The sequence below is a fragment of the Macaca thibetana genome, chromosome 9, assembly GCF_024542745.1.
Source record: "Macaca thibetana thibetana isolate TM-01 chromosome 9, ASM2454274v1, whole genome shotgun sequence".
Classification (NCBI taxonomy): domain Eukaryota; kingdom Metazoa; phylum Chordata; class Mammalia; order Primates; family Cercopithecidae; genus Macaca; species Macaca thibetana.
In genome coordinates this window covers 42,489,450-42,517,324 of record NC_065586.1, presented here as the reverse complement: position 1 = coordinate 42,517,324, position 27,875 = coordinate 42,489,450, and the positions used below count along the sequence as shown (strand labels likewise).

The 27,875-nt window shown below is 38.7% G+C and overlaps 1 protein-coding gene across 11 annotated transcripts in view; it reads left to right on the top strand.

The window, feature by feature from the left end:
* Window positions 1–27,875, top strand: part of MARCHF8 (membrane associated ring-CH-type finger 8) — a 143,815-nt gene that overhangs the window by 9,495 nt on the left and 106,445 nt on the right. Inside the window, exon 1 of one of the 11 annotated variants that reach the window (XM_050805340.1) lies at window positions 672–4,677. The exons of 9 other annotated variants lie outside the window; for them this stretch is intronic. The gene's annotated coding sequence lies outside the window, so the exon portion shown is untranslated. Of the gene's footprint in view, window positions 1–671; window positions 4,678–27,875 lie in introns of those variants that run through there. One more of the 11 variants, XM_050805346.1, reaches the window with a different exon arrangement.

Below are 27,875 nucleotides of genomic sequence, written 5' to 3'. Positions count from 1 at the left end.
GTCCTTTGTAGTATTGATGAATGACTGGATTGTCAATTTTTTTTAAATCTGTCATGAGCAATGGTGATGTGAACATTGTGCATGTCTTTTTGTGCTCTTGGGTAAGAGTTTCTCTTTGCGTATGGTCAGGTGTATAGTTGCTGGGTTGTAGGATAATGCATTTCTTCAACTTTTCTAGAAGTGGTAGTTTTCTGTTGCTATATAACAAATTACCACAAACTTAGAGGCTTAAAACAACACACATTTTAAAATCTCATGGTCCTATAGGTCAAAAGTGCAGTAGGCTTGGCTGCGTTATCTGCTATGGGTTTTATGAGGCTGAAATCAAGTTGTCAGTAGGGCTGCATTCTTTTCTACAGGCTCTGGAGAGAAATCAACTCCCACACTTATTTGGGTTGTTGGTAGAATTCAGTTCATATGGTTGTAGGACTAAGGTCCATGTGTCCTTGCTGGATGTCAGCTGGTGGTCATTCTCAGCTTCTACAGGCCACTCGTTCCTTGCCTTGTGACCCTCTTTCTTTCTTCGTCTTATAAGCTGGCAGTAGGAGGTTGAATCTCTCTCATGCTTTGAATCTCTCTAATATTTTTTTCCTTTTCTAGATGGAGACCATTCTCTACTTTTTTTTTTTTTTTTTTTTTTTTTTTTGAGACGGAGTCTCGCTCTGCCGCCCAGGCTGGAGTGCAGTGGCCGGATCTCAGCTCACTGCAGGCTCCGCCTCCCGGGTTCACGCAATTCTCCTGCCTCAGCCTCCCCAGTAGCTGGGACTACAGGCGCCTGCCACCTCGCCCGGCTAGTTTTTTTTTGTATTTTTTTAGTAGAGACGGGGTTTCACTGTGTCAGCCAGGATGGTCTCGATCTCCTGACCTCGTGATCCGCCCGCCTCGGCCTCCCAAAGTGCTGGGATTACAGGCTTGAGCCACCGCGCCCGGCCCCATTCTCTACTTTTAAGGACTCATATGATTTGATTGGGTCCACTGGGATAATCTAGATTACTCTTTCTATTTTATCTCCATGGTCGTTTCACAGCTATACTCAAATTAGTATTTGAATAACCAGGGGCAGGAATCTTGGGGGACTATCTTTAGATTTCTCACTACCACTCTATATAATATGTTGTTTTCTGCAGTGGTGGTGCCAGTATACATTTACCTTAGCAGACATTGGAGTTCTTGTTCCGTGTCGTTAATATTGTCACTCAATATTGTCAGATATTTAGGCTGAGAAGTGGTATCTCATGGTGTTTTTAATCTATGGGTCCATATTTATAAGTAAAGACAGTTTTTTTGGTTGCTTTTTAAAAAGTTTTACATAAATAATTTTATTCTGTATGTACTCTCTAACACATGAGGTTTTCCCTCAGATTTGTGCTTTTGTGGTTTGAGTTTTAATAACTACTGTATGGTGTTTTATTGTATGAATAGATCACAATTGGTTCATTCTTTCATTGATGAAAATTTAGATTGTTTCTTAGTTCTCCTTGTGAATGTGTGAGAGAATTTCTTGAAGATATATATAAAGACTGCATATATATTGGTAAAATCTGGAAGTGAAAATCATGTGCATCTTCCCTGTTTTACTGTATAGAGAGACTTACAAAAAGTAGATTCTTTCCTTCCCTCCATTCTTTTTTGCTTTCTTTTGTTACTACTTTTATTCAATCTGACAAGCAAATGTCTTTATTGTCTTTAAAGGAGCTTACACAGGTAATATTACAATGCTAAAAAATTCAAATACTGTAAGTACATAAAGAAAAAGTCTCATCTAGTTATACTGGGTCTTTTAATAAAAGTGGGATCATACTACATATATTTTGAAGTATGCTTTTTCACCTAGATCAGTACATACAGATCTGCATTCTCCCTTTTAATAATTATGTAGTATTCCTTTGCCGGTTGACTTTTGTTTACTATTCTGTACTTAGTACCTAGCAATCAATAAATTTTTGTGGGATGAATGAAGAATATACGGGTACATATATTTGTGAATTATTCAACCCTTCCCCTGTTAGTGGATATTTAGTGTGCTCTGATTTGTATTTTTTAAAATGGTGTCACAGTGATCATTCTTGTATATATGTTTTTGAACATTTATGGATGTATTCTTACAGTCTAGAGCCCTAGAAGTGGAATTGCCTGGTCAAAGGGGATTTAAATTGGATAGTTGGTTGTCCCATTTTCATTTCAATCTGTACTCCGACTAATGGTGTTTTGGTGCTCTTTCCCCTGTTCACCTGCCTACGACATTATCTATTACCAGTCCCTTATTTTTCTGTATCTTAAAATTAATGTTGAAATTTTTATCAAAATAATACTTGGACACTTTAAAAATAGGGAGCATAAAGTCTTACAATGAAAAATAGAGGCAAACTTTTCTTGTTACAGTACCTATTTTTAATATTTCTAAACATGTTATTCCACTGTTATTTATTTATCCACTTTAAATGTTATGCATTGCCTTCTTATTTTGATAGTTGAGGATTTGGACATCTTAAACTCCTCATTTGCCTCTTCCCACTCTGACTATGGTTACATCCCTATTTTTAGTGAAATCAATAAGAAATATTTAGTGACAACCATTCATCTGCAAATCAGGTAGTAGTCTGTGACTACATTTCCTTTCTTATGTAATTTTTAAGTTAAATTACCTAGTTTTTTTCACCTGCATCACTTTTTAATACAAATTCTTGCTAGATGGATCATCTTTTCTCTCAGTCTGTGTATTTTCATAAAACAAAAACTGTCAGTCCTTTCACACAACATCTGTACAACTTGGTGTACAGTTCTGAGGGGCAAAAGAGTTAGGAAACTTGAATTCTGCTCCTGACTTTTCTGAATAGCTTGACCTCTGACAAGCAGCCTTGCTTCTCTCTGCCTTGTTTACTCATTTTTAAAAATGGAATTAGGTTTGAACTGGCTGGTCTCTGATTCCTCTCAGTTCTGCCATTCTGGTTTTTTTGGTCTCCTGTTGAATCTTAATTGTATCACTTAAATAGCTAACTGTAACAGCTTGTGGGGAGAGTGCATTTTATAACTTGGAGAAGAAAAAGGCTTGGGTGAGAAAGACAAGATAATATGGAAACTTGAAGGGCTGCTGTATAGAGAATAATTAGGCTCGTTTCACGTGATTCAAAACTAATACCTGTAGTTGAACGGGAGGTTCTCTTGATTCAGCGTAACAGACACACTCTTAACAGTTAATTCCTGTCCAACATTGAAGTGGGCCACCCTAAGTGATGGGTATTTCCTGACACTGAAAGGACAGAGGTCAAGGTAGATAGGCAAAATGATGCTTTAGAGACAGGTTGAAGTTATTTAAGCCCCAGCCAGCCAGGGATACTACCAGATGACTTCTCTAACCTGGCCTCCCACAGGTGGAAATCAATGGCATAAGGTTGTTAAAATAATTTTAAAAAACCTATTATGGCTTGACTCATTGGTCATGACTTTAACCAAATTTTAATAATGATGATTCATACACTTTTTTTAAAAATTTGCATTTTTTTTTTTTGGTTGAAATGCCTAAGTGTAGTGTTCTCAGTTTTGAAATGTTACTCTTCTAAGTCTTGTGTAGTTCTTGATGATTCATCTGGGAAAGCAGCCCTTTTCTTCTTTTTGAGTGATCTTTGAAAACTTGACACTTCCCCTTAAACTAAGCTGGGAACTTTGAGTTTGAGTTTTTAGGTCCTGTTGAGATACACAACTAAATTTGTCATTGACTATGTGTGTTGCCAAGTTTTCTGGAGATGTTTACCAGTCTGGGCAATTTTGATAGTATTATCTTACAGTTTTTGCTGTGAAGCAGTCTTTAAATATAAGATATTTATAGGAGCAAGCCTTTGGGGGAAAAAAGCATTCTTACTAGTTTTATTAAATTAATTAATTAATTACAATGCCCTCATTCCCAATTCTTGAGGTAGAATTTTGGTCACCTTAGCATCTGAGTGAGGAGGTAATGTGTGTGTTTACATTTCCTGAACTACCTCAGGTCTCCTCTAACCACTGGGTGTCTTGTTCCTGCTGAATTGTACTGTACAGTAGACTCCACTGTACTAGTGAATGCATCAGTCTGTGGTAGGATTTCTTGACCTTAACTCTGTTGAGAGTTGGGGTTGGATAATTCTTTGTTGTGGGGAACTGTTCTTTGTATTGTAGGATGTTTAGTTGCATCCCTGGCCTCTTCCTACTAGGCGCCATTAGCACCCCCACAGTTGTGGCAATTAAAAATATCTCCAAGACACTGGCAAAATCCCCTGGGGTGATAAATTGCTCCTGTTGACAACCACAGACTTACGAATGCCGCTCAGTTGGCCCTCTGCCACGGTTAAGGTCTTCCTACTCTTGTCTGGTTTCTCCATGTTCCCAGCCTTGCTCACAGCCTCCTCTAGCCTGACTGTGCTCTGCTCAGCTAATTAGGCAGAAGTTGCCAAGTAGAAGGTGGAATCAGTGGGGAATACGGCGGAGCTGGAGTCAGGTATGGCCTTGGGTAGTGGCTGAGCACTGCAGCACACAGATGGGTGTGTGTGAGTGTGTGTGTGTGTGTGTGGTTTTTTTTTTTTTTTTTTTTTTTTTTTTTTTTTTTTTTGTGGTAGCTAAGATTAGACTGCTAAAGCAAATGTTCTTTGACTTGAAAATAAACCGACGACATCACTGGTGGTCCTAGCGCACAGTACTAATTAGGTATGTGGTATCTTTATATTGTCTCAAGCCTGCCTTGGATTCTGTTGTTAACGAAAGAAAGCTCCAAGCATGTTTCCTCCTTAATGTTTTTATTTGAAAGAAGCAGAGAAAAGTGAAACCTGTTCTTGACGAACTTCATGTTCAGTATAGTTTCAATTTTCAGGTGACTTAAATAGCTAGATCCATTTTTTACATGTATGAAATGAGGTGGGAGAGTTTATAAATTTGAAGCAGCAGATGTTTACTGAATGCAGCCAGTTATGATACTATGGCCTCAAGAAATACTTGGAGTGCACAGGGAGTGAGACAGGCACCGTCATGTAAGCAGTGGTAGTTCACAGGTGGTGAGGGGTAAGATCTCATAAACTGGAGACTGGGACAAGTGTTCACATTCCCTGCTTATATTCATTTTCAAACAGTCACTGTTTATAATATGTCTGTTCTGAGCTTTATGAATTTTTTTTTTTTTTTTACTTAAGATCATCCTAACTGCCCATTTTGTAAACTTTATTCTCTTAACATTTATTATGTCATATTTTCTGATTTTAAATAACTTTTAATGACTGCATATTGCATTTTGTGGTTATATCCTAAGTGGTTTACTTAATGATTTCTGTATTGTTTAACATGGATTGTTTCAAAGAGTTTTGCTATTACAGTTATCATTTGATGAATATCTTCAGCATAAATTTTAGTCCATAGTTTAGATTATTTCTTTCAGATAGTGTTATTAACTAGAATGGTGTGGATTTTTTTTTTTGGGGGGGACGGATTCTTGCAGGCTGGAGTGCAGTGGTATGATCGCGGCTCACTGCAACCTCTGCCTCCCGAGTTCAAGCAATTCTCCTGCCTCAGCCTCCCGAGTAGCTGGGATTACAGGTGCCCACCACTGCATCTGGCTAACTTTTGTATTTTTAATAGAGACAGGATTTCACCATGTTGGCCAGGCTGGTCTCGAACTCCTGACCTCAGGTAATCCACCCGCGTCTGCCTCCCAAAGTGCTAGGATTACAGGCGTGAGCCACTGTGCCTGGCCTGGTGTGGATATTTTTAAGGCTGTTGATTCATATTGCTGAACTGCTTTCCTAAAGGATTCTAATTAATGCTTCCACTAGCAAGGTGTTGAGTGGCCATTTTAGGGCATCCTTGCCAGTGTTGATATTTTCTAAAAAGAAAACGTCATCGGTTTAACAGGTGGAAAACATCTCATCTTTCATTGACTTTTTGTTTTTGTTTTCCTTTAAAAGTTCATTAGCTTCTTTTTTGCAATTGACTGTACATGTCCTTTTCCTATTAATCTTTTGGAGGTGTTACAGTGTTTTTTAAAAGCAATTTGCTTTATATAGCTTCTTTATATATGAAGGGTAGGGCTTTTTGTCTATCATTTTTGTAAAAAAACAGCTTACCTAGTTTATGTCTTTTGCTTTATGTGTAACTTACAGAAAAAGTACACAGGCCGGGCGCGGTGGCTCGCATTTGTAATCCCAGCACTTTGGGAGGCTGAGGCAGGATGATCACCTGAGGTCAGGGGTTTCAAGACCAGCTTGGCCAACACAGTGAAACCCCATCTCTACTAAAAATACAAAAATTAGCTGGGCATGGTGGCAGGCTCCTGTAATCCCAGCTAGTCGGGAGGCTGAGGCAGGAGAATCGCTTGAACCCCGTAGGTGGAAGTTGCAGTGAACTGAGATTACGTGTCTCAAAAAAAAAAAAACCACAAAGAGTATAGGGAATTACTACATATTATTTACTAAGATTCACCAGTTGTTTGTATTTTACCTTGTTAGCTTTATCACTCTTTCCCCTTTTCTTTATATGCATATATATAAATGCATTTTTTTGTGATTCATTTGAGTTTAAGTTGTATAAGTCCTAAGAACACTTCAACATGTATTTCTAAGAGCCAGGGTATTCTCTTGTGTAACCACAGTAAAATTACCAGTCAAGGAATTTAACAATTGGTACAGTGTTGTTATTTGATTTATAGTGCAATTTCAATACTATAATGTCCTTTATTGCCCTTTTGTTTTCCATGTCCAGTATCCAGTCCAGAATCACTGTGAAATTAATTGTCATATTTTAGTCTCCTTTAATCTGGAGTACTTTGTTAACCTCTCATTGTCATTCTTGACATTGATCTTTTGGAAGAATACAGATCAGTTATTTTTTTAGAATGTCCCTCATTTTTTACTTGTCTGAAGTTTCCTCATGGTTAGATTCAGTTCATGCATTTTATGCAAGGATAACAAAAAAGTGATTTTTATTTTTCTCAGTGCAACATATTAGGAGCAACCTGATGTCAGTTTGTTCCAGTATTGCTGATAACATCAAACAGTTGGTTAAGTTGGTATCTGCCAGATTTCTCTACTGCGGTGATACTGTTTTTCTCTTTGAAGTTAATATGTATTGACACTGTGATATATCGTGTTCCTCATCAAACTTTCACCCACAAGTTTTAGCCTCCAATGATGACTTTCCAACTGCATGCTTCCTTCTGTAGCTATTGACTGGCATTCTACTGTAAGGAAGACCTTTCCCTCCTCCCTCCACGCCCCATTTATTTATTTGTTCAATTATTTATTTGAATGATTCATATATGTATTTAGTGGTCTGTAATTCATTACTGTGATTATTTTGATACTAAAATCGTCCCAAATTTGGTCTGTGTAAACTCTTTCAGACTGGCTTCTGTGTTCTTTTTATATGTCTCCACAATTCTTTGAGTACTTATTTACCTTCTGGTGCAAAAAGATGCTTTGGGCTCATTGTGTGTGACCCACCCCTCAAATCAGCTTTTCTTTTTATTTATTTATTTTTTGAGAAGGAGTCTTGCCCTGTCCCCCGGCTGGAGTGCAGTGGTGCGATCTGGGCTTACTATGAGCTCTGCCTCCCGGGTTCACGCCATTCTCCTGCCTCAGCCTCCTGACTAGCTGGGACTACAGGCGCCTGCCACTACGCCCAGCTAATTTTTTTTTTTTTTTTTTTTTTTTTTTTTTTTGTATTTTTAGTAGAGACGGGGTTTCACTGTGTTAGCCAAGATGGTCTTGATCTCCTGACCTCGTGATCTGCCCGCCTCGGCCTCCGAAAGTGCTGGGATTACAGGCGTGAGCCACCGCACCCGGCCTCAAATTAGCTTTTCTTAGAGGAGCATTGTTACTATTAGTGAGGAATGAATGGTATTTGGAAATCAAGATCTGGATATATGACGTGCTTATTGCAACTGGTGTGTCATTATTTCTAGGCCTACTCAGTGGCCACAGCTAGGATATGTTTGTGTGTGTGTAAATACATATGTGTATATCCATGTTTTAATTTTTTATTAAACAATTTTTTTAGAGATAGGGTCTCTAAAGAGGGAGCTAACTCCCTCCAGCCCTTTTTTTAAATAATATTTTTAATTTTTAATTTTTGTGGGCACATAGTAGGTATGTATATATTTATGAGGTGCATGAGATGTTTTGATACAGGCATGCAATGTGAAATAATCATATCGTGGAGAATAGGGTATCCATCCCCTCATGCATTTATCCTTTGTGTAACAAGCAATCCAATTACACTCTCATTTTAAAATATATGTTATTATTGACTATAGTCATTCTGTTGTTCTATCAAATAGTAGGTCTTATTCATCCTTTCTATTTTTTTTTTGTGCCCATTAACCATCCCCACCTTCCCCACAGCCCCCCATTACCCTTCCCAGCCTCCAGTAACCATCTTTCTACTCTCTATGTTCATTAGTTCAATTGTTTTGATTTTTAGATTCCACAAATAAGTGAGAACATGTGATGTTTGTCTTTTTGTGCCTGGCTTATTTCACCCTCTGGCTCTTTTATGAGGTCCCTAATCCCATTCATTAAGGCTGTGCCCTCATGATTTAATCACCTCCGTGAAGTCCTCGAGTCTTAATATTAGCATTGGCAATTTAGTTTCTTTGTTTTTCTTTTCTCTTTTTGTTTAGAGACAGAGTCTCACTTTATCACCCAGGCTGGAGTGCAGTAGTGCTCACTGCAACCTTGACCTCCTGAGCTCCAGTGATCCTCCCGCCTTAGCTTCCTGCGTAGCTGGGACTTTTAAGCTGGGACGCTTTAAGGTGCATGCCACCATGCCTGGCTAGTTTTTTTTTTTAATTTTATTTTTATTTTTAGTAGAGATGAAGCCTCACTGTGTTATGCAGGCTAGTTTTGTGTTCCTGAGCTCAAACAGTTCTTCTGCCTTGGCCTCCCAGAGTGCTAGGATTACAGGCTTGAGCCAGGATACCAGACCGTGATTAAGTTTCAACATGAGAATTTCGGGGGACACATTCATACCCTAGCAACACCTATGTATACACACTTACATATTAGCAACTATGATTTCATATTGATTCTATCCGTATTAATTTAACACCATGAGGGAGTGGTACTTCTTGCATCTTCCTTAGGTTGAATTTTGTCAAATGCTTTTCTTGCATCTTGCCCACACTCTGTGCAAATATATGCTATATTTATTTCTAGAAGTTTTATAGTTTTGGCTTTAGGTTTAGATCTATGATCAATCTCAAATTATTTTTTATCAATAGTTTGAGATAGGGGTTGAAGTTCATCATTTTTCTGTATTGGATATCCAACTGATCTAGCATGGTTTGTTGAAAAGGCTTTTCATTCCCCGTTGAATTGCCTTGATGCCTCCTCTGAAAATCAGTTAACTGTATATGTGTGAGTCTGTTTCTGGACTTTGTATTCTGTTCTCTTGATCTGTTTGTTTGTCTTTAGGGCAGCACAATACTCTCTTGATTATTGTAGCTCTGTAAGAAGCCTTGAAGTCAGATAGTTTAAATCATTCAACTTTGTTCTTTTTCGAGATTGTTTGGCTGTTCTAGGTCCTTTGAATTTTCATATACATTTTAGAATCAAAAGCCTAATTTCTATAAAAGTGCCTGGTGGGAATGTAGTTGGAATTGTGATTTGGGCAGAATCAACATCTTGACAGTGTTGAAATTTTCAAATTACAAACATGGTATGTATCTTCATTTACTTAGGTATTTAATTTCAGCAGTGTTTTGTGGTTTTCAGTATACGGGGCTTCCATGTCTTTTGTTAAGTTTATTCTTAAGTAATTTGCTTTTTGGTATTAAGAAATGTTTTTAAAATTTCATTTTGTTGGTGGAAGATAGAAATACAATTGTTCGGCTGGGCGCGGTGGCTCAAGCCTATAATGCCAGCACTTTGGGAGGCCAAGACGGGCGAATCACGAGGTCAGGAGATCGAGACCATCCTGGCTAACACGGTGAAACCCCGTCTCTACTAAAAAATACAAAAAACTAGCCGGGCGAGGTGGCGGGCGCCTGTAGTCCCAGTTACTCGAGAGGCTGAGGCAGGAGAATGGCGTGAACCTGGGAGGCGGGGCTTGCAGTGAGCTGAGATCTGGTCACTGCACTCCAACCTGGGGGGTGGAGCGAGACTCCTTCTCAAAAAAAAAAAAAAAAAAAAGAAATACAATTGTTCTGTATATTGACCTGCCATCCTGCAACTTTGCCAAACTTACTTAGATGAATCTTGCTAGACTGACATAATTCTTAAGAATTTATTTGTTAACAATTAGCCTCTGAAAAGAAAGTTTTATAACTTCCTTTCAAATATTTATGCATAGTATTTCTTTTCCTTGCTTATTACATTTAATAGGATCTTCTGTATGCTATAATGTTGGATAGACTTGGTGCAATTTCTGTCACCATCTTTGCCATGTTGCCAGTCTTTGAGGGAACGTCCTCAGAATTTCATTATGTTATTTGCTGTAGGTTTATATGATAGAGGAAATTTCTTTCTGTTTGTAGGTGTGCTAAATTTTTTTTTTTTTTTAACCCAGAATGGATATGGAACTTTGTCAGATGCTTTCATCACTTCTGGTATTATGGTAAATGAAATTGCCTTTTATACGTGAATCCAAATTTTATATTCCTGGAGTAAATACTGCAGTATCATGATATATTATTATTATTTTTGTAAGTTACTGATTTTGATCTTTCCATTGTTTTGCTGAGGATGTTTTCATCTGTGTTAATCAACTATGGTCATGTTTTATAGTTTTTTTATAATTAAAAATGTTTTGGTAATGGGTTTATGCAAACCTTCTAAATGAGTTGGGAATTGTTTACTCCTTTATTTTCTTCCACATGTGTCTGATAGACTTCACCAGTGAAACCATCTGAGTTTTGAGTTTTCTTTTTGTAAAAGGGTAGGCTAACCATTTTAACTTACTTAATAGATATATGGCTGTTTAGATTTTAAAAGTTTTATCTTGTGTCAGTTGTGGAAAGTGTTGTGCTTTTCACTCTATTATTAGTGCTGTGTGGTTTATCTTTCCATCCTCTTTATTTTAACCCGTGTCTTTATATTTAAAAGGTATCTCTTGTAGACATAATTGGGTCTTGTTTTTTTCTTCTCCCCAATCTGAAAAAACGGTACATTTTAATTGGAATATTTATTTAGTCTCCTTAATGATACACAATTGATCCTCATTACTTGAGGATTCCATACATGTGAAAATCGCAAAATTTATTTGTAACCCCTAAATCAATACTTACAGTGTTCCTGTAGTCATTCACAGACATGCACAGAGTAGCGAAAAATTTGAGTTATCTTGACATATTTTTCCCAACTGAGGTCAAATAAGGTGACACTCTGCCTTCTTGTTTCAGCTCTCATACTTTGAAAAACAAGGGTCCTTTTCCACACATCAAGAAAAGAAAACTGCAGGCCAATATCTCTGAATATTGAGACAAAAATCCTCAGCGAAATACTAGCAAACTAAATTGAGCAATATATTATTAGAAAGATCATTCAACATGACCAAGTGGGATTTATCCCTGGGATGCAAGGATGCTTCAGCATATGCAAATCAGTTTGTATGGTACATCATATCAACAGAATGAGATAAAAACCGTGTGATCATTTCAATTAGTGCTGAAAAAACATTTGATGAAATGTAACATCTCTTTATGTTGAAAAACCCTCAAAAAACTGGGGATAGGAGGAACATACCTCAACATAATTAAAGCCATATATGACATACTCACAACTAGTATAATACTGAATAGGGAAAAACTGAAAGCCTTTCCTCTAAGGCAAGTTTGTCCAATCCGTGGCTCAAGGGCCGCATATGGTCCAATACAAATTTGTAAACTTTTTTAAAACATTTTTTTTTTTTTGCAATTTTTTTTAAAGCTCATCAGCTATCATTAGTGTTAGTGTATTTTTTTTTTTTTTTTTTTTTTTTTTTGAGATGCAGTCTTGCTCTGTCACCAGGCTGGAGTGCAGTGGTGCAATCTCAGCTCACTACAATCTCCGCCTCCCTGGTTCAAGTGATTCTCCTGCTTCAGCCTCCTGAATAGCTGGGATTATAGGTGCACGCCACCACACCCAGCTAATTTTTGTATTTTTAGTAGAGATGGGGTTTCACCATGTTGACCAGGATGGTCACGATCTCTTGACCTTGTGATCTGCCTGCCTCAGCCTCCCAAAGTGCTAAGATTACAGGTGTGAGCCACCACACCTGGCGTAGTGTTAGTATATTTTATGTGTGGTTCAAGACAATTCTTCCAGTGTGGTCCAGGGAAACCAAAAATTGGACACCCCTGCTCCAAGATTGGGAATATGACAAGGATGCCCACCGTCACCACTGCTATTCAACGCAGTACTAGAAGTTCTAGCTAGAGCAGTCAGACAAGAGAAGGATATAAAGGGTATCCAGATTGGAAAGGAAGAAGTCAAATTATCCTTGTTTACAGATGATACAATCTTGTATTTGGAAAAACCTAAAAGACTCCACAAGAAAACTATTAGAACTGGTAAATTCAGTGAAGTTGCAGGATACAAAATTAACATACCAAAATCAGTAGCATTTCTGTTTGTCACCAGTGAACAATGTGAAAAAGAAATAAAAAAGTATCCCGTTTGGAAGCCACACATAAAATAAAACAACTAGGAATTGACCAAATAAATGAAAGCTCTCTATAATGAAAACTATAAAACACTGATGCAAGAAATTGAAGAGGACCCCAAAAAATGGAAAAATATTACATGTTCATGGATTGGAAGAATCAGTATTGTTAAAGTGTCCATACTACTCAAAGCAGTCTATAGATTAAATGCAAATCCTACCAAAATATGAATGACATTCTTCACAGAAAAAAAAAATCCTAAAATTTTTGTGGAACAACAAAAGACCCAGAATTGCCAAAGCTGTTCTAAGCAAAAGAACAAGACTGGAGGAATTACATTACCTGACTTCAAATTATACTACGGAGATACAGTAACCAAAACAGCGTGGTACTGGCATCAAAACAGACCCATAGACCAATGGAACAGAATAGAGAACTAAGAACGCAGAAATAAATCCACACATGTACAGTGAGCTCATTTTTGACAAAGGTACCAAGAACATACTCTGGGGAAAAGACAGTCTCTTCAATAAATTGTGCTAGGAAAACTGGATATCCATATGCAGAAGAATTAAACTAGACCCCTATCTCTTACTGTGTACAAAAATCAAATCATAATGGATTAAAGACTTAAATCTAAGACCTCAAACTATGAAACTACTACAAGGAAACATTGGGGAAAATCTTCAGGACATTGTTCTGGGCAAAAATGCCTTGAGCAATATCCCACAAGCGTAGGCAACCAAAGAAAAAATGAACAAATGGGGTCACATCGAGTTAAAAAGCTGCTTCTGCACAGCGAAGGATACAGTCAACAAAAGGAAGAGACAACACACAGAATGGGAGAAAATACTTGCAAACTACCCAGCTGGCAAGGGCTTAATAACCAGAGTATATAAGGAGTTCAACTAACTCTACAGGAAAAAATAATAATCCAATTAAAAATGGGCAAAAGATTCTAATAGACATTACTCAAAAGAAGTATAAGTGGCAAACAGACATATGAAAAGGTGCTCAACATTGATCATCAGAGAAATGCAAATCAAAACTACAATGAGATATCATCTTACCTGATTAAAATGTCATATCCAAGAGACAGGCAATAATAAATGCTGGTGAGGATGTGGAGGAAAGGAAACCCTCATACACTGTTGGTATGAATGGAAATTAACCACTATGGAGAACATTTTGGAGGTTCCTCAAAAAACTAAAAATTGACCTATCATATGATCTAGTAATCCCACCGCTAGGTATGCACCCCTCCCCGCCATAAAAGAAATCAATATGTCAAAGAGATACTTGCACTCCTATTTTTGTTGCAGCACTTTGCAATAGCTAAGATTTGCCAGCAACCTAAGCGTTCATCAGCAGATGAATGGATAAAGAAAATGTGGTACACAGTGGAGTACTTACTATTCAGCCGTCAAAAAGAATGAGATCCAGTCATTTGCAGCAATATGGATGGAACTTGAGATCATTATGTTAAGTGAAATAAGCCAGGCACAGAAAGACAAGCCTTGCATGGTCTCACTTATTTGTGGAATCTAAAAATCAAAACAATTGAACTCATGGACGTAGAGAGTAGAAGGGTGGTTACCAGAGGCTAGGAAGGGGAGTGGGGGGCTGAAGGGAAGGTAGTATTGTTAATGGGTACAAAAAAAAAGAATGAATAAGACCTACTATTTGATAGCACAATAGCGTGGTTATAGTCAATAATAATTGCACATTTTAAAATAACTTAGAGTATAATTGGATTGTTCATAACTCAGAGGATAAACTCTTGAGCGTATGGATACCTTATTCTCCATGATGTACTTATTTCACATTGCTTACCTGTATCAAAACATCTAAAGTACCTCATAAATAGATACACCTACTGTGTACCCACAGAAATTTTTAAAAGGGTTCTTTCCCAGTCTGTTCAGTGCCACATTTTCCACATTTTTATACTTCTATTGGGGTGATTTTGCTGTTTAAAATGACCCCAAATGTAGGGCTGAGGTGCCACCTAGTGATCCCAAGTGCAAGAGGCTGTGATGTGCCTATGGAGAAAATACATGTATTAGATAAGCTTCACTCAGACAAGAATTGTAGTGCTGTTGGCCATGAGTTTAATATAAGTAAATTAACAATAGATATTAAATGAAGTGTTTTAAACAAAAACACATACAAAACAAGATTAGGTATTGATCAGTTGACTAAGGTAGCAGGACCAGAGGCTTGCAGGGACTTAGTACTATTTTCCCGAGAGCAGTGGTTCCATATTTGGTAACTCAGTGTTCATGATGATTTTATAGAGTATAACTACTATGAATAATGACAATTCACTGTAGTTGGGTTTAGATCTACTAGTTTACTGTTTGTCTTCTGGTGTCCTTTTTTTTTTTTTCTGCTACTCTTTTTCTACTTCTTTTTGGGCTAATTGAATGTTTTTTAGTATTCCATTTAATGACTTTTTTTTTTTTTTTTGCAGTTGCATCCTTACCCTTGCCTACTTAGAATTAACATACCACTTCTCATAAAATGTAAGAATTGCAATAACACAGTTCCATTCCCTACCCAGTCATTGTGCTGTTGTTGTCATATATATTTATATTTATTTTTGTATTTATGATGTAGGGTCTTACTCTCTCGCCCAGGCTGGAGTGCAGTGTCACAGTCTTGGCATACTGTATCCTCCGCCTCCTAGGTTCAAGCGATCCTCCCACCTCAGCTTCCTAAGTAACTGGGACTACAGGCATGCGCCACTATGCCTGGTTAATTTTCGTGCTTTTTGTAGAGTTGGGGTTTCACCATGTTGCCCAGGCTAGTCTTGAACTCCTAGGCTCAAGTGATTCACCCCCCGTGGCCTCCTAAAGTGCTGGGATTACAGAGGTGACAACCTACTGTCATATATTTTATGTACACCTACATTATAAGCCCCATGATACAGTGTTATTATTGCTTTCAACAGCCAGTGAGTGTCTTCTAAAGAAATTAAGAGAATAAATTGAAAGATAGTTCTTTACATTTATCCACACATTTAACACTTCCAGTACTATTTTTTTTTTTTTTTTTGGTGGATCCTAATTTTTCTATGTTATCATTTGCTGGGGATTAATTTCCTTAGTTTTTATCAGACCATGTCTTTATTTTGTCTTCACTGTCGAAGGATGTTTTTGCTGCATGTGGAGTTCTGGGCTGATTGTTCTCTTTGAGCATTATAGATGTTGTTACATTACTTCCTGACTTGTTTTTCCAATTAAAAAAAATCAGTTGGCCGTCGTGTTACTGTTATCGTCGTCGTTGTTATTGTTGTTTATTCTTAGTTACTTTCAAGATTTTTCTCTTTTTGGTTTTCAGCAGTTTATCTACAGTGTGCTCAGGTGTATTTCTATTTGTATTAATCCTACTTAGTGTTCACTGAGTCTTTTGGATTTATAAGTCAGTATTTTTTGTTAAATTTGGGAAGTTTTTGGTTATTGCATCTTCAGATATTTTCTCTGCTAAAGTTTCACTTTCTTCCCCTCCACCTGCATTTCTGATTATATACATGTCATAATGATTGATATTATCTCAGAAGTTTGTGAGAGTTTGTTCATTTTTCTCCAGTCTTTTTTTCTGTTTTTCAGTGTGGATAATTCCTACTGGTTTGTTTTCCAGTTCATTGACTGTGTCATATTCAATCTACTGTTAAGATCATAGAGTGAATTTTTTGTTTTAATTTTCAAGCTTTTGCCGGGCGCGGTGGCTCAAGCCTGTAATCCCAGCACTTTGGGAGGCCGAGGCGGGCGGATCACAAGGTCAGGAGATCGAGACCACAGTGAAACCCCGTCTCTACTAAAAATACAAAAAAAAAAAAAAATTAGCCGGGCCCGGTGGCGGGCGCCTGTAGTCCTAGCTACTCAGGAGGCTGAGGCAGGAGAATGGCGTGAACCCAGGAGGCGGAGCTTGCAGTGAGCCGAGATCGCGCCACTGCACTCCAGCCTGGGCAACAGCGTGAGACTCCGTCTCAAAAAAAAAAAAAAAAAAAAAAAAAAAAAATTTTTCAAGCTTTTCTGATTTTGAATTTATATTTGTTTCTATTTTATACTTTTTTTGTTTTTTTTTTTTAATTTTTTGAGATGGAGTCTTAGTCTGTTGCCCAGGCTGGAGTGCAGTGGCACAGTCGGCTCACTGCAGCTTCCGCCTCCCAGGTTCAAGCGATTCTCCTGCTCAGCCTCCTGAGTAGTTGGGATTATAGGTTCCTGCCACCACATCTGGCTGATTTTTGTATTTTTAGTAGAGACAGCGTTTCACCATGTTGGCCAGGCTGGTTTCGAACTCCTGACCTCAGGCAATCGGCCCACCATGGCCTCTTGAAGTGCTGGGATTACAGGCATGAGCCACCACGCCTGGCCACTTTTTATTTCTTTGCTGAGATTTCATACCTGTTCCCTCATTAAGACCATGTGTTGTTAACTTTCTCTTACTTTCAGTGGGTAACAGCTGAAATAAGCCTTATTCTGATATGGTAATTCTTATTTACTTTTGACTGGTGCTTACTTAACCTTTTTAGTCCTCATTTTAAACTTTTTGTGCTATTCATTGGGTATGTCTTATGTAAATAATATGTAACTGAAGTTTATGTTTTATAAAATAATCTTATTTGTCTTTTAATTGGCAAGTTTAATTCATTTACATAGATTATGATTATTGATATATTTGTAATGAATATTTGCCATTTTACTTTGTGCTGGCTGTTTACACTTTCTGTGCTCCTTTTCTTTTTTGTTCTTTTTAAAAATATAATTAAGATTTTTTCACTTGATTTTTTTCTTATGGTATTTTTCCTCTGTATTGGTTTGGAAGTCTTTTTGTGGTTTATTCTTGAGATATTATCATAGAGTTAAATTAACAAAGATGAATGAACCTTATCTTAATTGCCTGCCAAGACAAAGACTTTATCATCTCTCACATATGCAGAGCATTGGTTCCAGGACCCTCGTGTATACTACAGCCTGCATATATTCATATCCTGCTGTTGACCCAGCAGAACCTGCCTTTAAGAAAAATCGGGGCTGGGCACAGTGGCTCACAGCTGTAATTCTAGCACTTTGGGAGGCCGAGGCAGGAGGATTGCTTGAGGCCAGGAGCTCGAGACGAGCCTGGACAACAAAGTGAGACAGTGTCTCAACAAAAAATAAAAAAATTAGACAGGTATGGTGGTGCAGGCCTGTAGACCCAGCTACTTGGGAAGCTGAGGCAGTAGGATCGCTTGAGCCCAGGAGTTCGAGGCTGCAGTGAGTTATGATGGTGCCACAGCATTCCAGCCTGGGTGGCAGAGTGAGACTCTGTCTTGGAAGGAAGGGGAAGGAGAGAGGAAGGGAGGGAGGGAGAGAGACTTTCTGTATATATGTGGGTTTTGTATCCCTCATCTGTGTTTGGTTTAAAAAAAAAAAAAGCCCACGTATAAGTCAGCCTGCACAGTGCAAACCCGTATTGTTCAAAAGGTCAACTGTACTTTAATGACCTCCCCTTCCTCATGCCCTTAGCTTAAACACTAATTTTTGAGATTTTAATTTTCTCACTGTTGTTTTTTTTTTTTTTTTTTTTTTTTTTTTTGAGACGGAGTCTTGCTCTGTCACCCAGGCTGGAGTGCAGTGGCCGGATCTCAGCTCACTGCAAGCTCCGCCTCCCGGGTTTACGCCATTCTCCTGCCTCAGCCTCCCGAGTAGCTGGGACTACAGGCGCCCGCCACCTCGCCCAGCTAGTTTTTTTTTGTATTTTTTTAGTAGAGACGGGGTTTCACCATGTTAGCCAGGATGGTCTCGATCTCCTGACCTCGTGATCCGCCCGTCTCGGCCTCCCAAAGTGCTGGGATTACAGGCTTGAGCCACCGCGCCCGGCCACTGTTGTTTAAATCCTGTTGCAAACTATTATTATTTTTAGCGTAGGGAATGTTTGCTGACAGGTACTTACGTGTTTAATACTTGAACGTCATTTCATCTGACATCTCAGATCTCCATTCTGAGCTCATTTTCCATTTTTCTACGGTATATTCTTTTGAAGTTTCTTTCTTTCTTTTTTTTTTTTTTTTTTTTTGAGACATTGTCTTGCTCTGTCCCCCAGGCTGGAGTGCAGTGGCACGATCTCGGCTCACTGCAACCCCCGCCTCCTGGGTTCACGCCATTCTCCTGCCTCAGCCTCCCAAGTAGCTGGGATTATAGGCGCCCGCCACCACGCCCGGCTGATTTTTTGTATTTTTAGTGGAGATGCGGTTTCACCGTGTTAGCCAGGATGGTTTTGATCTCCTGACCTCGTGATCCACTGGCCTCAGCCTCCCAAAGTGCTGGGATTACAGGCGTGAGCCACCGCGCCCGGCCTGAAGTTTCTTTCTTTTTTTTTTTTTTTTTTTTTTTTAAATAAACTTATCTAAGCACGAGGTTTCTTTGATGATCGTCTGCTGGTCATAAACTCTGTTATTTAGCTGGGAATATCTTGATTTCGTCTTTGTTCTTGAAGGATAGTTTTGCTGTGCATATGATGGCACTTGACAAGTTTCCTTGATAGTTCGAAGATAATATTCTACTGTCTGCTGGCTTGTTACTGGTGAGAATTCTATAGTCAGAGCTAATTGTAGTAGTCTGTCTTTGCTCTCTGTGCTTTAAAATATTTTCTTTGGCTTTATTTTGCGATTTACCACAATGCCTATGAGTCTAGGGGTGGATTTCTTTTTGCTTATATTGGTAGGTGTACGTTGTGCTTCTTAAATCTAGATTTGAATCTTGTATCTGTTTTTGAAAATTCTCAGCCCTTACCTCTTCATGTATTGCTTCTCTTCTATTCTCTGTATTGTTTCCCACTAGGACTCAAGTTAGTCATGTATGAGTCCATCTCAGTCTATTCTCAATATCCCTTAATCTCTTTAGTATTTTTTATTTCCCTAACTCTGGGTAATTTCTTCCAATTTGGCATGTAGTTTGGTAATCTGTCTTTAGCTGTGACTAATACGCTGTTTAATTAACTCATTTGGTTTTCATTTTAATACTTAGATTTTTAATTTGTGAAAGCAATGTTTTATTGTTTCAAACTGGCTGTTCTTAGTACTTTGTTGTTTGTTCATTTAAAAAGTTCTTTACATAATTTGTTATTTAATAATTTGTTTTGGCTGAGCGTGGTGACTCATGCCTGTAATGCCAGCACTTTGTGAGGCCGAGGTGGGTGGATTACCTGAGGTCAGGAGTTCAAGACCAGACTGGCCAACATGGTGAAACCCTGTCTCTACTAAAAATACAAAAATTAGCCGAGCGTGGTGGCACACGCTTGTAATCCCAGCTACTTGGGAGGCTGAGGCAGAAGAATTGCTTGAGCCCAGGAGACGGAGGTTGCAGTGAGCCGAGATCATGCCACTGCATTCCATCCTGGCCGACAGAGCCAGACTCTGTCTCAAAAAAAAAAAAAAAAAAAAAAAAAAAAAGTCTGTTTCATAATTACATTATCTGAAATGGTAGTGAAGGCAGTATCTGGTATTTGTTCTTTCTGCTTGCTCTGGCTCATAGAGATGTACTTCTCTATGTATATGGTAATCTTTTTATTGTAAGCGTATTTTTCCAGATTTATTTTCGTTCCTTTTTTGACATATTTTGTTATTACCATATTTGAATGCACTAGACAGGTGCCTTGCCATCATAGAGAACTGAAATTCTTTTCCTGTGTATGGAGATGACATGGTTTCATCATAAAGAACTGGGAAGGGACTGTTACCTTTTTCATACTCCTTTTTCTCTTTGCCTAATTTCCCTTGCATATTTAAATATATCTTATCCTTGTATGTATCTTATACGAGGCTTTTTTGATTTTAAGGAACAGAAACTCACATCAGTGTTCTTTAAGAATAAAGCGTTTATTTTCAGATTACAAGGAAACTGGAGCTGAATAGCTGTCAGGATCCAACACAATTCTAGGGAACAGCTGCACTTACTGCTCATTGCATTTCTGCTGTTCTCTTCATGTCTGCTACACTCTTTCTACGAGGCCAGATGCTGGGTCTGACCCGCAGACCCTGGCTGAACGATGGATGAAAAATGCACTCACACGCAGGTATCCAGTGAAAGAACGGGCTAGGGGAGCGGGCTAGGGGACTGGGCCGCTCACAGACCCCGAGAAGGGTGCTGTAAAAAGTCAGCAGCCTCGGCTGTGGCGGGCTGGCATTGCGGGCATTTATTCAGCGCAGATTTAATAACAATGGCTTTGAGTCAACACACTTGTGGGTAATCAACATGGTCGCCCTCCCTGGAGAGAGCAGTCCTGTGTGAGGATGATTAAAGGCCAGGTTCTGAGGCCTAAGTAAACTAACTTATCTGAATCAGTTTATTTACATCCCCTTGTTGTCTAACCTAAGCTTTCAGGTACTGGATAAGAGAGTCTGGCTGCCTTCAGCCAAATCCTTTTCCAAAGCTTTTGTAAAACCTCCTGGCCTTCCAAGAAAGTTTGCATCTTTCTACAATTGTTCCTACCACTCTGACCTGTCTTCTACAACCAGAAGGCTTCCTCATGTTCACATTATTTTTTCTCTATTTCATATCTCGTTTTTCTGGTTCTCAGCTCCCTCTCACCTCATCCTTGCTTGTGAATATTTGAGGATCTTCCTTCACTCCATGTATTCTTTCAGCTTCACCTCCCTTTTAGTGCCTAATTTGCCAGCTTGCCTAACTAGCCTCTTCCCCAGCCAACAGATTGGCTATCCTTGGAGCAGCTGCCTGTCTCTGTGTTGAGGGGAGGAAGGATTCTGTGTTCAAATCTCACTGCCAAGGCCCCCTCCCTTGGAAGGGTGCTGTGATGTATACTTAGGGTGTATACTTCTAAGGTATTTAAAATTATTTTTGAAGCCACAAAGGTTATAAAAATAAAAGGCCTCTAACTTAGAAAATGAATGACCCAGTTGCAGAAAGATGTTTGGTGAATTAAAAATTTTTATACCATTCATTCTTGTGTGAAAACCATTATGAGTCTAATGCACACTTGGAATTTTTTTTTGTTTATGGGTTTCTAGCCAAGAAGGAAATGCAGGTTTCCAGTTATATTTATGGAGGTTTTAATCTCAAAGATTTAATGTTCATGTTTATTGAAATATCAGTATACATAAGAGCATCTTCAATTAAATGAAAACAAATTCTTATGTGTATGAGTTAGTAATAGAAGAAACGGCCAATGAAACCCCATCTCTACTAAAAAATACAAAAATTAGCTGGACGTGGTGGCGCATGCCTATAATCTCAGCTACTCAGGAGGCTGAGGCCGGAGAATCGCTTGAACCTGGGAGGCAGAGGTTGCAGTGAGCCGAGATTGTGTCACTGCCGTCCAGCCTGGGCAACAGAGTGAGACTCCATCTCAAAAAAAAAAAAAAAAAAAAAAAGGGGCCTTAGGGACCATTATATTTCTTAAAAATTCATTATATTGTGTTCTGTATTATAAAGTCAGATCAAAAAATTATAGCACATTTGTGATGGTAGACACTTAACTGTCATCTATATACATAGCACTGTATAGTTTACAAGTGATTTTCACATTTGTTATGGCATTCATTCTTACCCAGAGCCCTGAGTTGAAAAGCATACAGGCAGGTTAAATTTACAGTATGTTTACTGACTTCTAATTTCTGGATGATGACAGGGCTAAAGTTATTCATTCCTTTCCTAAAATTCATATTCCTCCTGAATAATTGAAATTGGCCTAAATTACTACATTTTAAACTATACCTTTTCTTTTTTTAAAGATGTATTTACTTGGAATATTACTCGGTTTAAAAGGCAAGAATTGTCAAAGCACAAGTGGAACTTTATTATAAATTCTATATTAAATTTTTCTGATTTTACTACATATTTCTTCCCTTTAGGCCTCGATGTGTTCTATTTTATTCAAAATAGAAGTTTGATTTGTGGTACTACATAATTATAAAAAAAATCAGTTAATATTGAAAAGGTGAAAGATCGTTTGTACTTCTACTCCCATTTTCTCTCCGCGTGCTCTCCGGTCTGACCGTTAGTAGCTGGGTGTTACACATAGATATACATATGTGTATTTGTATGTGCACACAGCCTGCTAGTGCTGGAGGCAGAACTGAGAGCAGTGCAGCCACTGTTGTAGTGCAAAGGTCATTGTGTTGATAGGGCAACTGTCATGGCTGTGGCCATCAGGATGTTCCTTATTACCCATGCTGCTGTCAGTCCTGTGTCTAACAGCTGCTGCTTTCCATGCTGCTGATTCCTTGAAGTTTTACTGTTCTTCAGAGCCTGTTGAGAATGTCTTTAATTTGATTGTTTTTCTTAGAATGAATCACACAATACCACTCTGTCATCCCTTGCTTTTATGTAGGATAGTGTGAATGACAGATACCATGTTGTCCTCCAAGCCACTACTCTGTTCTCATGGTCTGTGGCTTTCTTTAGATTAAACCTGGACTCTTGCTGTAGAATGAGTGTCCATTCCCCAAGATCCCTGCCCCCCTGGAGATTTCTAGGTGCTTTTGGTTAACAGGTCGTTGTCTGCCTTGACCCTGCTAGTATCCTCAGTCATGTACAAAATCTCTGTCTTTCCTGGAGTTGTCCCAGTGCAGACTCAGGCTGGGAGTCATGCTTCTGAAGAATAATGTATGAAAGTGATTTTTGAAAAAGAAGTGATTGACTAAGAGTTCGTAAGATAATTAGAACTCTAGTAACACATTGAAAAATATCAGTGATCACTGGTCACTGATACTGATCACTGATATTTCTTACATAATATACTAAGTTACTACCAAATTTATAGCCAAGTCATTTTTTTTGTAGACCTGCATAAGCATATTTAACTAAAAGTCTGTTGAATTCGAGATTTGCATATTGCTTCTCTAGGTACCTGACCTAAGGCCCCTATTAATTTGATTCTATGTGCTTACCAGAGGCCTTTCCATCATTGTTATGGGGCTGCCTAAGCAGTGATAAGCCTTTGTTAAATGCAGACATGGAATGAGTCATTCTGCAGCCCATGCAGCCTCCTCTTAGCTGTGGGCCTGCCTCTTCCTGTCTTGGTTGCTCACTTCCATTTAGAGTGACCCTGAAACCACATTCCAGCCCTGTCTTCCTTTCCTCGGCACAGGAGGTCATATGGTCTTCTGTTTACAGTCAGACTTCAGACCTTTCCTATTTTCTTTAAGGACTGGTTGTTTTCCATTTGATGTTATTGTGCTGGTGATCCACAATGTATATTGTCAGAAAATAATACTTTGAATGCTTGTGGTAGCTAGAGGTCTGTGTAGGATAGAGTAGACAGTGGGTAGGAAGTATTAAGAATAAACACCTTTTGGGCCAGGCGTGGTGTCTCACACCTGTAATCCAAGCACTTTGGGAGGCCGGCGCGGGTGGATCACCTGAGGTCAGGAGTTCAAGACCAGCCTGGCCAACATGGCGAAACCCCATCTCTACTAAAAATAGAAAAATTAACTGGGTGTGGTGGCACACACCTGTAATCTCAGCTACTCGGGAGGCTGAAGCAAGGAGAATTGCTTGAACCCGGGAGGTGGAGGTTGCAGTGAGCTGAGATTGTGCCATTGCACTCTAGCCCAGGCATCAAGAGTGAAACTCAGTCTCAGAAAAAAAAAGAATAAGCACCTTTTGTTGTTTAATGGTTATAGTTTTAGTTTTGCAAGATGAAAAAGATTCTGGATATCTGTCTCACAATGTTGAATGCTGTACACTTACAGATAGTTAATTTGATAAATTTTATGTTTTGTGTTTTTTACCACAAGAAAAAACAAGCATTTTTTTTATGGAACATAGACTTAAAAGCTTAAGTACAGGGTTTTGGATTTTTTATCTTTTTAATACTTGGTTCTATTTACTCATCCTTTACTACAAATTGGATCAATAGATTAGGGTTTTGGAAAGTTTAGCAGAGTAGAGAAGTATAGCAAACAGAATTCATTCGTTTAACATTTATTGAGCACTTCCTGTGTAGCAGGCCCTGTGCTTTTAGTTGATAATTCAGAGAAATAAGGGACATGACCCCCAGATGCTTCTTGCAGAAAGAACTGGAGAAGCCATTTGTACTTAAAGCAGGAAATCCTGAAAAATTTTGTATGCCATTACCATTTTATTATTAAAGCATACAGACGTACAGTCATACATCAAAGTTTCAAAACTTTTATTATGGAGAATTTAAAACATACACAGAAGTAAAGGAGGAATACAGTGAATCGCCTTGTGCCTGTCACTAGCTGGCATCCACTCATAGCCTCTTTTGTTTCTTTATATTCCTCTCCCAGTCCATTTTTGAGGGTACATTCTTGTTCTTTTCATTTTATCTGTAAATATGTTAGTACTTTCAGTGAAAGATAAGGGCTGTTTTTCTTAGAACAAATCACACAATACCACTATCATCCCAGAGTTATTTCACAATTTTGTGTATGTGTTTGTGTGCACTGTGATTTTTTGCATCAGGATCTAAACAAGATCTACACATTACATTCAGTTGATAGGTTTTCTTTAATATCTTTTAAGCTATAGGTTTTCCTTATTTTCTTTTCTTTTTTTTTGAGACGGAGTCTCGCTCTGTCGCCCAGGCTGGAGTGCAGTGGCAGGATCTCAGCTCACAGCAAGCTCCGCCTCCCGGGTTCATGCCATTCTCCTGCCTCAGTCTCCCGAGTAACTGGGACTACAGGCGCCCGCCACCTCACCTGGCTAGTTTTTTGTATTTTTTAGTAGAGACGGGGTTTCACCATGTTAGCCAGGATGGTCTTGATCTCCTGACCTCGTGATCCACCCGTCTCGGCCTCCCAAAGTGCTGGGATTACAGGCTTGAGCCACCGCGCCCGGCCTCCTTATTTTCTTTGTTCTTGAAATGTTATTTACTGAAAAAATCATGTCGTTTATCTTGTGTGCTTGCTCATACTATTATATATGAATTTTGCGGAATGACTTTTTTGCTTTGAAACAGTGGTGACCACTTATTCTTCACTTGGATCCATTATTTAATCATGGGCATGCAAGATGTTGCAATTCTTGATGTTGCATCATTCCTTTTTCATTTATTTGCTGGAATACTACTATAGAGAAGTTTCTTTTTACAAACTATTCAGTTACCCAGAGGTATAACTTATACAGGGAAGTCAGGTTAAATGAGTGACTCTTTCTCTTTACTTATAACTCTTGGAGGGTCCCTAGCATTTCCAAAAATGGCCAGTGTTTTTTCCTTTATTTAAAAAAATATCATTATAAACAGATGCTCTTTTCTTTTTCTTTTTCTTTTTTTTTTTTTTTTTTTTTGAGACAGGGTCTTGCAATGTCCCTCATGCTGGAGTGCAGTGGTGTAATCATGGCTCATTGCAGCCTCAACCTCCTGGGCTCAAGTGATTCTCTTTCCTCAGCCTCCCAAGTAGCTGGGACCACAGGCATGCACCACCAAACACAGCTAATTAAAAAAGAAATCATTTTAGGAGAGATGGAATTTCACTATGTTGCCTCTAGGCTGGTCTTACACTTCTGGCCTCAAGAGATTTTCCCACCTCGGCCTCCCAAAGTACTGAGATTACAGGTGTGAGTCATCACGCCCTGCCAACATGTGAATTTAATATGTTTGATGATTTCTTAAGTTCATTGCAGTTATTCTTTAATGAGTTAATTAAATTAATTAATGACAGAGTCTCACTATGTTGCCCGGGCTGGTCTCAAGTGATCCTCTCTCCTTACCCTCCCTGGTAGCTGGGACTATAAGGCACAAACCAGTGTACCCAGCCGCAGGCCGCAGTTGTTCTTATTAATGATCAAATAGTCCCGTTTTTTTTTGAGACCGAATTTCGCTCTTGTTGCTCAGACTGGAGTGCAATGGCATGATCTCAGCTCACTGCAACCTCTACCTCCCAGGTTCAATCAATTCTCCTCCCTCAGCCTCCTGAGTAGCTGGGATTACAGGCATGCACTACCATGCCCACCTAATTTTGTATTTTGTATTTTTTTTTTTTTTTTTTGAGACAGAGTCTTACTCTGTTGCCCAGGCTGGAATGCAGTGGCGCAGTCTCGGCTCACTGCAGCCTCCACCTCTGGGTTGAAGCGATTCTCTTGCCTCAGCCTCCCAAGTAGCTGGGACAACAGGCACGCACCACCACGCCTGGCTAATTTTTGTATTTTTAATAGATACAGGGTTTCATCACGTTGGCCAGGCTGGTCTTGAATGCCTGACCTCAGACAATCCACCCACCTTGGCCTTCCAGAGTACTGGGATTACAGGCATGGGCCCTAATTTTGTATTTTTACTAGAGATGGGGTTTCTCCATTTTGGTCAGGCTGGTCTCGAATTCCTGACCTCAGGTGATTCACCTGCCTTGGCCTCCCAAAGAGCTGAGATTACAGGCATGTGCCACTGCACCTGGCCCAAATTGTCCCTTCTTTGGCCAACGGGAGTGCCTTTACATTAGCTCCTGGGTCGTTTTGGCATGAGTGCCTCTGATGGCTTCTTGCTTTCTTGTGTGACAAGATGTCCAGGTTCATCTTGTACATTAACAGCCATAGATCTGGAATTATCCCTTTCTTCAACCAGCTCTGGTTCCTTTCAGAGGGAAATTGTATTTAGTGACCACAGTCTGGAAACTACAGATTGGTTGTTATTTCTAGGCCTTTTCAGAGGATGGGGCTAGGAAATACGTTGTTTTTAAGGTAAAATATTTTATGAGTTTCATACTGATTTTTCCAGTATAAACTTAGGAATAGATGATTTTGTTGAATTTCTTTAATTTTATATTTGTCTCATGCTAAAAATTTTGGTTCTAAATCATATTGATACCATTACTTATCAGTGTTACTACTAACAATATGATTACTGAAAATAGTTTAAGAATTAAAAGCACTTTCCCAAATTCTTTTCATTTTTAGGATAGGTTCCTCTAGGGATGTCTGGTAAAACTATTTTAAGTCATTTGAAGTAATTCCTTTTTGTATGATTGTACCACTAATTCAATAAATATTTAGGTTCATTTCATGTTGCTCTTGAATTTTAGAGATGATAGTTTTTCAATTATTTTTTAAACAAGTAATTATGGAAAACATGTACATGGTTCCAGAGCTAAATGTGTAAAACAAGGCAGAATCAGAAAAGTCTAGCTCTGATTGTGGTTCCCTCTATTTTTCTTCCCTACGTTCCATTTAAAACATATGAGCAAGAGTGTGTGTGTGTGTGCGCGCGCGCACATCCATGCATGTGCACACACATATAGTTTCTGCCTCCTAATCCCATCTTAGGTGAATGGTAGCTCACTACATATAATTTTCTTCTTGCTTTTTTGTCTTCCTAT